General features: G+C 39.4%; 1 protein-coding gene across 1 annotated transcript in view; it reads left to right on the top strand.

Annotated features, from left to right (window-relative positions):
* The first annotated feature begins 286 nt into the window (after positions 1-286).
* The window catches only part of IL6ST (interleukin 6 cytokine family signal transducer), a 60,169-nt gene continuing 44,578 nt past the window's right edge, over positions 287-15,877 (top strand). Inside the window, exon 1 of the mRNA XM_065905795.1 lies at positions 287-506. The gene's annotated coding sequence lies outside the window, so the exon portion shown is untranslated. The remainder of the gene's footprint in view (positions 507-15,877) is intronic.

Below are 15,877 nucleotides of genomic sequence, written 5' to 3'. Positions count from 1 at the left end.
GGGAAAATGGAACATTCCGCTCCTTCCGCCCGCAGAGGGAAGGTGGGGGAACCCTTCGATCTAGTCTGGGAGAGGCGACGCGGGCGCAGCCACCGGAATCCGGGACGCCAGGAACCGCGTTACGGGAATAGCAGCCTCTCGGAGTACCGCCTCCTCGCCTTCGGGCTACAGCTGAGCCAATGCCGGAGCGCGCCGGGTATCACAGGGGCCAATCAGCTTACAGAGTCCAAGTCCGGGGGCGGGGCGTTACGGGGCGCCGCGGGGCGGGGTCAGGGGGCGCTTTGCCCCGCAGCGGGAGGAGGGCCGCGTGCAGCGTCTGCTGGAAGGTCCCGGGAGCTAGCCGGAGCTGGGACAAGGAGCCGACAGGCCAGCGGAGCCGCTCGGGGAAGGCCCGGGCGCAGCTCAGCTTGGGGGCCGCGGCTGCCGGCGGACGGCCTCGGCCGGGCCAGGCGCCGAGTGGGACGTGCTCTGTGGAGTCGCGGAGGAGCGAGTCACCGCGGCCTGAGGTGAGGAGGGGCCTTGGCCGGGTTGAAGGGCCGCGTAGCCGGACGGTGAGGGCTGCGTCGGGGCGGCCGGGTCAGGGGACTCGAGGGGGCCATCCTTCTCCGGGAGATGGGCGCCCCGACAGCGCGCACCCCAAACTTCTTGTTATCCCAGCCTAGAAATCCCCACATTCCTTTCTCTCCCTGTTCCCACATCTCCGAATTTGATCTCCACAAGTTTATCACCTAGATTTCCCAACGCTAAAAAAAGCCTCACTTACACACAAACACACACGCACACACGACACTCACACATACACCCCTTCTTAAGCCTCTAGTTTCCAACGCCTTTCTTGACTTTACCCCTTTTTGGCTACCAAGTCCTGGTTTTCCCCCGTCACCTTCTGTCTCCCTTAAATTCCATTAGCCCCGCACTTGACCCTTCATTTTCAACTCGGAGACTAATTTCCTTTTCATCATTGTAACCCTTCAAGATTACTGAAAGTTACACCGTGTACTAAAATTCCTCACTAACGCCTCTTTTCATCTTTTGATTGCTTACAGAGCCAGGCCCTAATGAACCCCACATACCACTGTATCCTGAAGGCGCCGGATTTTTAAAAAATTCTATCACCCCTCCCCCGAGTTTAAAGATCATTCCAAGCAGCAGAGTTCTGTTTTTCAGTATTTTTTCGAACTGAAAAAGAAGAAAAATCACAGCTTAAAAATAAGACCTGCCACTTTTGTTCTTTTCTTTTTTTCTTCCCATTTCGGTTTGATTTGTGTAGTATTGGGCATTTCAGCGATTATACTGCTTTAAAATAATTGTTAGGGTGCCAGGATGAAATTCTAAAAGATTGGAGTGTTTGGTTTAGTCAGTACTGTAAACAAACCCTTTAGACTGTGTGACTGCCAGCTTCAAGTTGGAACAACTCTTAATTTGAAATTACTGACTCAGATCATCATATGAGCTATTCGCCATTATCATAATTTCTTAAATTCATCTTAATTCCTATTTGGAAGTTTTTTGAACTGTAAACTGGAATACTACAATTATAGAACCAACTTGCTATTAAGTTAAATTGTGCTTTCCAAATATTTCTCTTTGGGGAGAATTTTGAATACTTGTTTTTAATCACAAGTGGAAGAAAAAATTACTGGATGGAGAAAGTGTCATAAAAGATAAATTTTATGGTAGAATTTTTCCTTCATCCCAATTCTGGATTATTGACTCTACATGTTTAATTTTCTCATAGGTAATTTAGACTATACATGGCTAATTTAATGCATTTTCTTATGTACTGAAAAATGTGTACAGTTATTTATGAATTACCATATTTTCAATTTATTTAAAATTTTTCCAAGGGGATTTACATTTCAGTTAAATGTTAGGGTGGATGTCGATTGTCCGATACCTGTGAAGTTGATGTTACAGTACACACTTTATAAAGAAGGAAACTAAAGCTCAGTGTCCCTTTGAAACCTAGATCTGTGTAATTCCAAATCCTTAATCAGTCATTTTGTCATGCTAACACATTTCTCATAGAGGGTTCACTGCTACAGTTTGGTTTGGGAAGAACTCCCCAAAATTCCTCTGCAGGGAGGGTTTTTTTCCTCCCAGAAGCTATTTGAGAGCAGCTTATTTTAATGGGAGTCAGTCTTCCCTGGCGCTAATACATTTGCAGTTTGGCTCTTAGAGAAGCATGGAATGTTCTCCCAGTCTTCTCCATTTCTTTGATTGCAAAGACGTTTTGATCAGAGTTGAAGTTTCTACTGAGCTTTATTATTTTACATAACAAGTACTAAACACTTAGTAGTTTCTGTAGGAACTCAGAAAGATGCATGAATTGTCCTTAGGACCTTCAAAGAGTTTACAGCAATTGGGTAGACATTTTGTGAAAAACAACAAGAATGCAAGGTAGTTTTAATTAAATGCAGAGTGATACAGAAGATGCTATAAATATCCAGATTAGGAAGTAATCATTTATGGGTTGAAATGATCAAAGGATTTACCAGAGGTCATCAACCTTGAAACCTGGGTAGGTGGTGGTTTAGTCGCTAAGTTGTGTCCGACTTTTTCAACCCCGTGGACTGTAGCTTGCCAGGCTCTTCTGTCCATGGGATTTTCCAGGAAAGAATACTGGAGTGGGTGAAACCTGGGTAAGATTTGGATAAGGGGAAAAATGAAAGGAGCTCATTCCAAATAGAGGTCTATGTAGAAAGGGTCAGAAATAATTAAGGTATAGTAAGGATAGTAGTACAGTGTGTTTGTAATACTTATTTTGTGTCAGTCACTGTTTTGTACACTTTGCTTATATTAATTCAATTCATCCTCATAACCTTATAAAGTAGATCATATTATTTTCCTTTTATAAAGAAAGAAGCCAAGGCATAGAGAGCTTAATTAACTCACTTGGTGCCACGGGGCTATTAAGTGGTGGTGGTTATTGTTCATTCGCTAAGTTGGTTCTGACTCTGCAGACTTGTGAACTGCAGCACACCAGGCTTCCCAGTCCATCACTATCTTCCAGAGTTTGCTCAAACTCATATCCATTGAGTGGATGATGCCATCCAACCATCTCATCCCCTGTTACCCCTTTCTCTTGCCTTCGATCTTCCCTAGCAGCAGGGTCTTTTCCAGTGAGTCAGCTCTTCACATCAGGTGGCCTAAGTATTGGAGCTTCTGCTTCAGCATCAGTCCTTCCAATGAATATTAAGGGTTAATTTCCTTTAGGATTGACTGGTGTGATCTCCTTACTGTCCAAGAGACCCACAGTTTGAAAGGATCAATTCTTCAGCCTTCTTTATGGTCCAGAACTCACATCTGTGTATGACTTCTGGAAAACCATGACTTTAACTAGATGAACGTTTGTCGACAAAATGACGTCTTTGCTTTTTAATACACTGCCGAGGCTTTGTCATGGCTTTTCTTCCAAGGAGCAAGTGTCTTTTAATTTCATGGCTGCAGTCACTGTCTGCAGTGATTTTGGAGCCCAAGGAAATAAAATCTGTCACCATTTCCACTTTTCCCCCATCTATTTGCCATGAAGTGATGGGACTGGATCCATGATCTTAGTTTTTGAATGTTGAGTTTTAAGCCAGCTTTTTCACTCTCCTTTTTCACCTTCATCAGGAGGCTCTTTAGTTCCTCTTCGCTTTCTGCCATTGAAGTGGTATCTTCTGAGGTATATCCAGAATTTATACCTAGACATCCTGACTTCAGAATCTGAACTCCTAAAGCTGTAAGTATACTACCTCTTCATATAGTATACTTGAGTGACAGCTGGAATAATATGGCCATTCCAGAAGGTCTTTTAAAACCTACTCTTAATTGTCCACTGTGTGCTTCAGAGGGCTTCCCTGATGGCTCAGTGGTAAAGAATCCACTTGCCAATGCAGGAGATGTGAGTTCAATCCCTGGGTCTCAAAGATCTGCTGGAGAAGGAAATGGCAACCCACTCCAGTCTGCTTGTCTGGGAAATCCCATGGACAGAGGAACCTGGGGGGCTGTAGTCCATGGGGTTGCAAAAGAGTCTTACATGACTTAACAACTAAACAACAGCAACAGTGTGCTTTAAAGTATGTTAGATTCTCAGGATATAAAAAATATAAACAAAAATTGCATTGTAAATGCTCTGAATCCTATTAGGGAACTACATACAAGTGCTTTGGGAGCAAAGATGTTTATGGGAGTGGGGAGGAATTCCACAGAAGAGATGATGTTTCATCTGAGTTATAAACCATTACTACAAAGCAGTTTGGGGAAAGACATTTCTAGAGTCAAGGAACAGCATTTGTGGAAGCACACTCTGAAAAAAAAGTGTTAGAGAAAGCAGTAGTTTGCTGTGACTTGAGCTTAAAGTCTGTAAGGGTAGCTAGGAGGACGTGATATAAGGAAAGAGCAAATTGTGTGGCATGGTAAAGTTAAGTAAAATGAAGAGCTTAATTATTTGCTTTGCGTTTAGGAAACTATAAAAATAATTTCAGCATGATCAGAGTAGAAACCAGATTAATTGTAGTTTTCTCTAGAGCTTGAGGGCAAAATCTGAATAGAGGGTTTTGATTTTTTTTAAGAATAGATTTAAATATTAAAAAAGAGAAATTGGACAAGCACACTGAAACCAAATTTTCAAGTTCTTAAGTAGCTGAAATATTGGGCATCATTATTCACCCTTTAAAAAAGCTATGAGGAAAAGAATGACAAGTTTGAAATATGTTTAGAGATATTTCACCCATCAGTAATAATATTCAGAATAAGTTGGAGGGAAGAAAGAGACCAGAAACAGGAAGGCAATTTGTAAGAACTGAGGTGATCAGTGCCTAAATTAGGTTGGTCATGGTAGAGAGTAGAAAAGAAAAAGCAAGTGGGAAAGATTATGAAAGAAGATTGGATAAGATTTGTAACTGAGAAAAGCTAGAATGTAATGGATAGGCAAGAGACAACGATGGACCCTACTGAAGAAAATTCAAGAAGGATGCGTTTTTAGATGAGGATTCCATGATAGCTCAGTTGATAAAGAATCCGCCTGCAATGCTCATGACCCTGGTTTGATTCCTGAGTCGGGAAGATACCTTGGAGAAAGGATAGGCTACCCACTCCAATATTCTTGGGCTTCCCTTGTGGCTCAGCTGGTAAAGAATCTGCCCGCAATGCGGGAGACCTGGGTTCTATCCCTGGGTTGGGAAGATCCCCTGGAGAAGGGAAAGGCTACCCACTCCAGTGTTCTGGCCTGGAGAATTCCATGGACTGTATAGTCCATGGGCTTGCAGAGTCGAACAGGACTGAGTGACTTGCAGGAAGTGCTGTGATTTTTTTTTTTAAGTGGGTGCATTTATATATTTATGTGTGTGTTGAGTGTGTATTTTTAGACCTATTTAACTTATTTGAGTTACAGGCAGAATATCTAAGATGATGATATATAACTGAGATATTCAAATATCTCAGAATATTTGAAATTATTTTGTGTGAAGGTAGCAGTTGAAATCATACATTTTCAAAGAAGTTGGTATTTTAAAAGAAGAATAGATGCCAAATACTTTTGGGTACATTCATAGCTAGAAGATAAGACCTAACAGAATTCTGTGAATGAGACAGTAAAGTGAATAAAGGAAAGAATTCAACCTCATGATATGGTTAGAAACTGAGAGATAAGAAAATTCAGGAAGCAGAGATAATCAATGTGAAATGCTTCAGAATGTTTGTGATATTGTTAAATGGCTTTTATATCTTAGTGCAATTTCATGAGAAATATTAGCCAATTGATTTGAATAAGAGAGCTCCATCCCTTGAAATGTGGTATATTACGAATTATTGTTTTAAAGCTGAATGTATATATATCCATAGAAGGAACTTCATTCCTTTCAGCACAATGAATTTGTTGCCCTGTGAAAATCTGAATATTCTACTTCTAAATTCTCATTTGCTTTTGACCCAGATGAACTAGTTTCACCGTTTGCTCTAGGATAGATTGGTTTTATCATTACTTCTGAATAATGCATTTTATATTGGTCTTCTGTGCAGTCTGTTTTTGTTTGGGTGTTCTGTGGTATGTGTTCCCCTGTAGTAATAATTTGTAAAAGACTTTCTCCAACTCTAAGGTCAAAAATAGGCTCTGTATTTTCTTCAGTAGTCCTACAATTTTGGTTTTGCATTTAGATCCTTAATCAATCTGGGATATATATGCTCTTTATTTTTTTGCTTGTAGAACCAGTTGTCTCAATGCTGTTTATTGAATAGTCCTCTATTTCCCCAGTGGTAGCAGTAGCTTTTTTTCCCATAAAATATTAAATTCTTATACACACAGAGACACACATACACATACACACTTGTGTCTGTTTCTGGACTTTTTGTTTTATACCTGATTTAATTGTTCCTATGCCAATGCCGTGTTTTAATTACTATAACTTTAATAGTATGTCAATAGATGTAACATCAAGTATTTTGTTTATTCTTTTTGAAAATTGGCTTCAGGCTGTTCTCTAATATTTTATGTAAAATTTTAAGTTGGTTTGTAAAGTAAACCACATTGCAAGTTAAATTAAAATTGTATTGCATTAATATATTTGTGAAGAACTGATGTGTCTATATGTGTGTATATATATTTTTTCTTTCCACGGTGTTTAGGTCTTACTAATCAACAATTTTTAGTAAAGTTTTGTAGTTTTCTCCATAAACTTATGGCATTGCTCAGATTTTACTGTTTTGCCTAGATATATTTTATTATTTTAAATGCTATTGTCAATAGGATTTTTGTTTTCTATTACATTTTCTAACTGGATATTGCCAGTGTACGGGAGAGGGATTTTTTCATGATCTTTTTGTTCAACTGTTATGTTACGCTCTCAGTGGTCCTAGTAGTTTGTTAATTGATTCCCTTTGTTTTCATATCATCTACAAGTTTTTCTTTTTCCATTTTTATGTCTTATCAGTTTATTGTTTTTTGTTTAAGCCTGCTAGAACAATGTTGAATACCTGTTGACTCAAAGCATCTTGTTTGACGCCTGACCTTAATAGGAATGCTTCTGACTTTTTTCTTTAAATATGTGTACTATAGGTTTCTGATAAAGTACTGTGGCAGAAACAGCAAGAGCAGCACTGCTAACAGCTGTTACTGTTTATTGAGCATGAGGCAAATGGATTCTAAGCAGTCTATGTGTGCTGACTTATTTACTCCTGACATTTCAGTAGGTGGTGATCTTATCCTCATTTTTATAGATAGGGAAAATGAAATTTAGAGCTAGTAAATAACTTGCTTAAGATGTTTTACAAAGAATAGAGGATCTAGAATTTTAATACAGGCAGTCTGATTATAGAGTCCATCCTCTTATTTGCTTCATTAAGATAAAGATCCGTCTCTTTCACTTGTAGTTTTGCAGTACCTTGTTGTTCTTTAAAAATTTTAAGTAGACAGTTGTTGAATAGTCTGAGATGCTTTTGAAGCATCTAGTGCAATGACTGTGTTGTTTTCTTTTCAGTCTTTTAACAAATCTAGGGGGTAGCGTTGGTGTATTTTCTTGTGCTGAAAGATACTTGTGTTGTTTAGGCAGAATACTTATTCAGTTCAGTCACTCAGTATGTCTGACTCTTTGTGACCCCATGGACTGCAGCATGCCAGGCTTCCCTGTCCATCACCAACTCCCAGAGCTTGTACAAACTTACGTCCATGGAGTTGGTGATACCATCCAACCATTTCATTGTCTGTCGTCCTCTTCTCTTCCTCCCTTCGATCTTTCCCAGCATCAGGGTCTTTTCCAGTGAGTCAGTTCTTTACATCAGGTGGCCAAAGTATTTGAGCTTCATCTTCAGCCTCAGTCCTTCCAATATTCAGGATTGATTTCCTTTAGGATGGACTGGTTTGATCTCCTTGCTGTCCAAGGGACTCAAAAAAGTCTTCTCCAACACGACAGTTTAAAAGCATCAATCCTTTGGTACTCAACTTTCTTTATGGTCCGACTCTTACATCCATACATGACTACTGGAAAAACCATGACTAGATGGACCTTTGTCGGTAAGGTAATGTCTCTGCTTTTTAATATGCTGTCTAGATTTGTCGTAGCTTTTCTTCTAAGAAACAAACGTCTTTTAATTTCATGGCTGAGGTCACCATCAACAGTGATTTTGGAGCCCAAGAAAATAAAATCTGTCACTGTTTTCATTGTTTCTACATCTGTTGGCCATTAAGTGAAGGGACCAGATATGATCTTTTTTTCTGAATGTTGAGTTTTAAACCAGCTTTTTCACTCTCCTCTTTCACTTTCATCAAGAGGCTGTTAAGTTCCTCTTCGCTTTCTGCCATAAAGGTGGTGTCATCTGCCTATATGAGGTTACTGATATTCTCCCAGCAGTCTTGATTCCAGCTGGTGCTTCATTCAGTCCGGCATTTTGCATGATGTAATCTGCATATGAGTTAAATGACCAGGGTGACAGTATACAGCCTTGACGTACTCCTTTCTCAATTTGGAACCAGTTTGTTTTTCCATGTCCAGTTCTAACTATTGCTTCTTGACCTGCATACAGATTGCTCAGGAGGCAGATAAGACAGTCTAGTATTCCCATCTCTTGAAGAATTTTTCAGAATTTGCTGTGATCCACACAGACAAAGGCTTTAGCATAGTCAATGAAGCAAAAATATCTGTTTTTCTGGAATTCTCTTGCTTTTTATATGATTCAGTGGATGTTAGCATTTTGATCTTTGGGTTCTCTGCCTTTTCTAAAACCAGCTTGAACATCTGGAAGTTCTCAGTTCACGTACTGGTGAAGCCTGGCTTGGAGAATTTTGAGCATTACTTTGCTAGCATGTGAAATGAGTGCAATTGAGTGGTAGTTTGAACATTCTTTGGCATTGTCTTTCTTTGGGATTGGAATGAAAACTGACCTTTTCCAGTACTGTGGCCACTGCTGAGTTTTCCAAATTTGCTGGCATACTGAGTGCGGCACTTTCACAGCATCATCTTTTAGGATCTGAAATAGCTCAACTGGAATTCCATCACTTCCACTAGCTTTGTTCATAGTGATGCGTCGTAAGGCCCTCTTGACTTTGCATTCCAGGATGTCTGGCTCTAGGTGAGTGATCACACCATCGTGGTTTCTAGGTCATTAAGATCTTTTCTGTATAGTCCTGTGTATTCTTGCCATCTCTTCTTAATATCTTCTGCTTCTGTTAGGTCCATACCATTTCTGTCCTTTATTGTGCCCATCTTTGCATAAAATGTTCCCTTGCTATCTCTAATTCTCTTAAAGGGATCTCTAGTCTTTTCCATTTTATTGTTTTCCTCTATTTCTTTGCATTGGTCACTGAGGAAGGCTTTCTTATCTCTCCTTGCTATTCTTTGGAACTCTGCATTCAAATGGATATACCTTTCCTTTTCTCCTTTGCCTTTCACTTCTCTTCTTTATTCATCTTTTTGTAAGGCCTCCTCAGGTAACCATTTTGCCTTTTGCATTTATTCTTCTTGGGGATGGTTTTGATCAGTGCTTCCTATACATTGTCATGAACCTTTGTCCATAGTTCTTCAGGCACTCTGTCTATCAGACCTAATCCCTTGAATCTATTTGTCACTTCCACTGTATAATAGTAAGGGATATGATTTAAGACATACCTGAATGGTCTAGTGGTTTTCCCCAATTTAAGTCTGAATTTGGCAATAAGGGGTTCATGATCTGAGCTACAGTTAGCTCCTGGTCTTGTCTTTGCTGACTGTATGGAGCTTCTCCATCTTTGACTGCAAAGAGCATAATCAGTTTGATTTCGCTATTGACCATCTGGTGATGTCCATGTGTAGAGTTATTTCTTGTGTTGTTGGAAGAGGGTGTTTGCTCTGACCTGTGTGTTCTCTTGGCAGAACTCTGTTAGTGTTTGCCTTGCTTCATTTTATACTCCAAGGCCAAATTTGCCTGTTATTCCAGGTTTTTCTTGACTTCCTACTTTTGCATTCCAGTCCACTATGATGAAAAGGACATCTTTTTTGGGTGTTAGTTCTAAGAAGGTCTTTTAGGTCTTCATGGAACTGTTCAACATCAGCTTCTTCGGCATTAGTGGTTGAGGCATAGACTTGAATTACTGTGATGTTGAATGGTTTGCCTTGGAAATGAACCAAGATCATTCTGTCATTTTTGAGATTGCACCCAACTACTACTTTTCAGACTCTTTTGTTGACCTGAGGGCTATTCCATTTCTTCTAATGGATTCTTGCCCACAGTAGTAGATATAATGGCCATCTGAATTAAATTCACCCATTCCAGTCCATTTTTGTTCATTGATTCCTAAAATGTCGATGTTCACTCTTGCCATCTCCTGTTTGAGCACTTCCAGTGTACCTGGATTGATGAACCGAAGATCCCAGTCTCCCATGTAATATTGTTCTTCACAGCATTGGACTTTCCTTCCATCACCAGTCGCATCCTCAGCTGGGCATTGTTTTTGCTTTGGTTCCATCTCTTCATTCTTTCTGGAGTTATTTTTCCTCTCTTCTCCAGTAGCGTATTGGGCCTGGGAGTTCATCTTTCACTGTCCTATCTTTTTGCCTTTTCATACTGTTCATGGGGTTCTCAAGGCAAGAATGCTTAAGTGGTTTGCTATTCCCTTCTCCAGTGGACCACTTTTTATCAGAACTACCCATCATGACCCATCTGTCTTGGGTGGCCCTACACGGCATGACTCATAGTTTCATTGAGTTAGACAAGGCTGTGATCCAAGTGATCATTTTGGTTAGTTTTCTGTAGTTGTTAGCATACAAAGAATGGTCATAATCAAGAGACTCAACACTTGGTGGTGAAAGGCAATGATCTTGCAAGATGGGAAAAAGTGAGCCTGTGATTGGACTAGCTTACCACCTTGAGAGGGCTTCCCTGGTGGCACAATGGTAAATAATCTGCCTACCAATGCAGGAGATGCAAGAGATGCAGGTTTGAGATCCCCTGGAGAAGTAAATGGCATCCCACTCCAGTATTCTTTCCTGAAAAATTCCATGGACAGGGGAGCTTGTACTGTCCATGGGGTTGCAAAGAGTGGGACATAACTGAGTGACTGAGCATGCACACGTGAACACACACACACTACATTGACTTTACAAACCATGTCAAAGGTAGGAGAAATCTAGGTGTAGGCTAAGCCCAGCGGATACTTTTTGAGTTAAAGATGACGACTAGGGACCCCAAGATGAGTGGAGTGCACAGAATAGAATACTGGAGAGCTCTTGAAGTAAGAGGATTCTTAAATGCTTCAGCGCACCCCTTCAACTATTGAGCCGAGTACTGACCAGTGGATGCATATAAAGAAACTGCCTGACTACTGACTGCCTGGTCAGGGAATTAAGATCCTGCATACTGCACCCTACAGCAAAAAAAAAAAAAGAGATAGGGACAGAGAAACAACAACAAAAAAAAGGAGAACAAAAACCAGGAAACAAGTACATGCTGCTTAGAAAACCAAAGCAAAACAAACACCAGCAACAAAGAAGATAGTACTCTAAATATGAAGAGACAGTCTAAACATAAAAGGATGGGGAAAGATACATATATCAATAGTGCCAAAAGAGCCTAAAATATTTACTGTGTGGTGCTGTAGGTAATAAGCTATGTCAAGAACTATCAGCTGCCACCAGAAGTTATGAATAGGTGAGTAAGAAATCTATCTAGAGTCTCAGAAGGACTTTTGATCTCCAGAATTTTAAGAGAATAAGTTTGTTTTAAGTTTGTGGTACTTTGTTACAACAGCCCTAGGAAACTAATACTTTGTGTCCCCAAATTAGAGTGTAAGGATTTTGCATGTTTTGCTCCATTCTGTGTTCCTAGTATCTAGAATCATACTCAGCATAGTAAACACTTAATATTTATTTGTTGAATGAATAAACTGAGTTCATTTTTGAAGCAGGTGGATAACATATATTGCTGTAATTATATATAATTCGGGGATTCCCTGGTGACTCACTGGTACAAGAATCCTCCTGCTAATGCAGGAGACACGGTTTTGATCCCTGGGTCACGAAGATCCACTAGAGAAGGGAATGGCAACCCATTTCAGTATTCTTGCCTGGGAAATCCCATGGACAGAGGAGCCTGATGGGGTCGCAGAGTTGGACACAGTGTAGTGACTAAACATCTTCTGCTTCATTGACTACGCTAAAGCCTTTGACTGTGTGGATCACAACAAACTGGAAAACTCCTCAAGAGATGGGAATACCGGACCACCTTACCTGCCTCCTGTGAAATCTGTATGCAGGTTCATTAAGAAGCAACAGTTAGGACCAGACATGGAACAACAGTTTCCAAATTGTGAAGGGAATACATCCAGGCAGTATATTATCACCCTGCTTATTTAACTTATATGCAGAGTACATCATGCAAAATTCTGGGCTGGATGAAGCACCAGCTGGAATCAAGATTGCTGGGAGAAATATCAATAACCTCAGATATGCAGATGACACCACCCCTTATGGCAGAAAGCAAAGAAGAACTAAAGAGCATCTTGATGAAAGTGAAAGAAGAGAGTGAAAAAGTTGGCTTAAAGCTCAGCATCAAAAAACGAAGATCATGGCATCCAGTCCCATCATTTCATGGCAAATAGATGTGGAAACAATGGAAACAGTGACAGACTTTTCTTGAGCTCCAAAATCACTACATATGGTGACCTCAGCCATGAAATTAAAAAGATGCTTGCTTCTTGGAAGAAAAACTGTGACAAACCTAGACAGCATATTAAAAAGCAGAGACATTACTTTGCCAACAAAGGTCCATCTAGTCAAAGCTATGGTTTTTCCAGTAGTCATGTACAGATGTGAGAGTTGGACTATAAAGAAAGCTGAGCACCAAACTGATGCTGTCAAACCATGGTGCTGGAGAAGACTCTTGAGAGTCCCTTGGACAGTAAGGAGATCCAACCAGTCCATCCTAAAGGAAATCAGTCCTAAATATTCATTGAAAGTACTGACGCTGAAGCTCCAATATTTTGGTCACCTTATGTGAAGAACTGACTCACTGGAAAAGACCCTGATGCTGGGAAAGATTGAAGGGAAGAGGTGAAGGGGATGACAGACAATGAGATGGTTGGATGGCATTACCAACTCAAAGGACATGAGTTTGAGTAAGCTCTGAGAGTTGGTGATGGACAGGGAAACCTGGCGTGCTGCAGTCCATGGGGTCACAAAGAGTCGGACGTGACTGAGCGACAATTAAACTGAACCATTCTGTCAATTTTAAAACAAGATAAGCCCTCGAATAAAAAAAGCAAAAGAATTTGAAAAAAACATCTATTTCTGCTTTATTGATTAAGCCGAAGCCTTTAACTCTGTGGATCACAGCGGACTGTGGAAAATTCTTCAAGAGATGGGAATACAAGACCACCGTCCCTTCCTCCTGAGAAATCTGTATGCAGGTCAAGAAGCAACAATTAGAACCAGACATAGAACAGTGAACTGGTTCCAAATTATGAAGGGAGTACATCAAGGCAGTATATTATCACCCTGCTAATTTAACTTATATGTGGAATACATCATGTGAAATGCTGAACAGGGAAGCCTGGCTTGCTGCAGTCCATGGGATTGCAAAGAGGTAGACACGACTGAGCAGCGACTGAACTGAACTGAACTGAAACCCTCAAATGGGCTATATTACACATGACGTTTTTGATAGTGTCCTTGTGTCTCCATCTCTTAGGTTGGACTATGAAATCAAGTTTCTTAACAGATGTTCGTTTATCACATTTCAGTGACAGTCCTATAAAAATTAGGAAACATTACTTTCTAACAGTTAAAATGTGAAACCTGCCTTTGCCTATTTTCCTTTTACTGTGTTTCATGGCACTACTCCCATAAATCTAATTGCTTTGAAGTAATAAGTACTTTCATGGGACTTCTTGTTTCAGAGTTTTGTTATGAGACTATAGTGCATAAATAGAAAGATTGCCCTTTTTCAGAACTATACAGAAACCTCTCTACAGTGTGAACAAGGTACTTGCTAGGGTAGTGGGTCAGGATGACATGACCACATAGTACTTTGCATGCATCTTCAGTTGCTGAGGTGTCAGACTCTCTGTGACCCTGTGTATTATAGCCCAGAGGCTTCTCTGTCCATGGCAAGAGAATTATCCAGGCAAGAATACTGGAGTGGGTTGCCATTTCTTCCTCCAGAGCATCTTCCCAACCCAGGAATTGAACCCCATGTCTCCCACATTGGCAGGTGGATTCTTTACCACTGAGACACCTGGGAATCCCCTCGTAGTACTCTACCAATATGTATGTATTTTTTGTACTGTTGCTTTGATGAACAGTTGAATGACATGGTAGATTTTTCTATTCTAGGACTATTCAAAGTTGGGAAGTAAAGGAGTAAAGCAGGTAGAAAAAAAGGGATCCTGCAACTTAGTTCATTTTTATAGCTTCACCTGAGACAGTTTATAGAATTCACTATGAAATTGCTTTGTTATCAATTGACTATTACCTGGTTAGGGAATATAAAAGTGAAGTTAGTATTAGTATTTCATAAAATAATACTGTTTCATACGTAGTACTCTGAAGTCCTCATCAAGAAGTTAGTAGTTTTATCTGGGAGATAAAAACATTAAGTGTTTTTTAATTTAAATTTTTTTTACTTTCTAGTACTGAAGCCACATGGTACAAAGTCGGAAAGGTACAAAGAGTGTACTGTATAGAGGCTCCCTACCAGTCTAGTGTCTCAGACAGCATGTGGCAGCTAGTATTTGAATTTTTATCCTTGCTGAGATATTTTATGTACATATTTAAATTAGTATGTGTTTTGTCTTTTTTGCTGTGTCTTTGCCCATGAATAATAAATACACTGTTTATACTTTAGCAATGTATTTTAGATACACTTCTATATCTGTACATGTTTTATGACTACAGTATGCTATATTTGTATATGCCATAGTTTGCCTGGTCCCTTATTCACAAACATTTAGGTTGCTGCAGGCTTTTACTATTAAATTGAATGCTATAGTGAATAACTTTAACTTTGTACATGTATTGTTTTGCTTATATCCATAGCATACTTATATCCATAGAAGTAGAATAATTAGATTCAAACATGTGTACTTTAATTTTGATAGAGCAACACTGACCATACACCTTGTGTAGGTAGGGTTTTTGTTTTTAACTGAGGTCTAATGTACAAACAATGAAATTCACAGTTTTAGGTGTAGAATTTGAGGGGAAGGTTATGCTAGTTTACACTGTAATTATCAGTTTATGAGAATGCTTTTATGTCATATTTCACAACACTTAGTTACTTTTTAGTTGTTAATTTTTTTGCCAGCACTCAAGGTGAGAATATTGCAGTACTTTTGTTTGTTTACTATTTTTACTAAATACAACTTACATACAATGAAGTCCACAAATCATAGTATAGAGCTCATGGTTCACTATCCCAGAGTGTTTTCTCTGCCCTTACACTATCCTCCCTACAAAAGATAACCACTGTTGTGACCTATCCCCATAGATTTAAGTTAGCCTGTTTTTGAACTTAATATAAAGGAAATCATATAGACCATACTTTTATTGCATTTGGATTCTTCTGTATTATATGTGAAATTTAGTTATGTTGCTCTGAGTACCTTTAATTTATCCTTTTCATTGCTGTGATTTAGTTACTTGAATATACCACAATTTATTCTACTGCTTGTGGATTTTTGGTTTGGTTGCTTCTACTTTTCAACTTTTATGAATACGACTTCTGTGAAAATTCTTCTACATTTCTTGAAGAAATTTAGCACTTATTTCTTTTGCCTGGACGTGTTATCTGGATAGGTTTTATTTGTTTTTAATTGAGGTCAATTTATAAACAATAAAATTCACCAACTTTTAGTGTACAGTTATTTAGAAAGCAATTTCCCTTGGGTCTCTTGCATTTCTACATGTCTTACGAGCAATAGTTCTGCCTTTTC

The sequence above is a fragment of the Muntiacus reevesi genome, chromosome 14, assembly GCF_963930625.1.
Source record: "Muntiacus reevesi chromosome 14, mMunRee1.1, whole genome shotgun sequence".
Lineage (NCBI taxonomy): Eukaryota > Metazoa > Chordata > Mammalia > Artiodactyla > Cervidae > Muntiacus > Muntiacus reevesi.
This window is presented reverse-complemented; position numbering and strand designations above follow the sequence as displayed.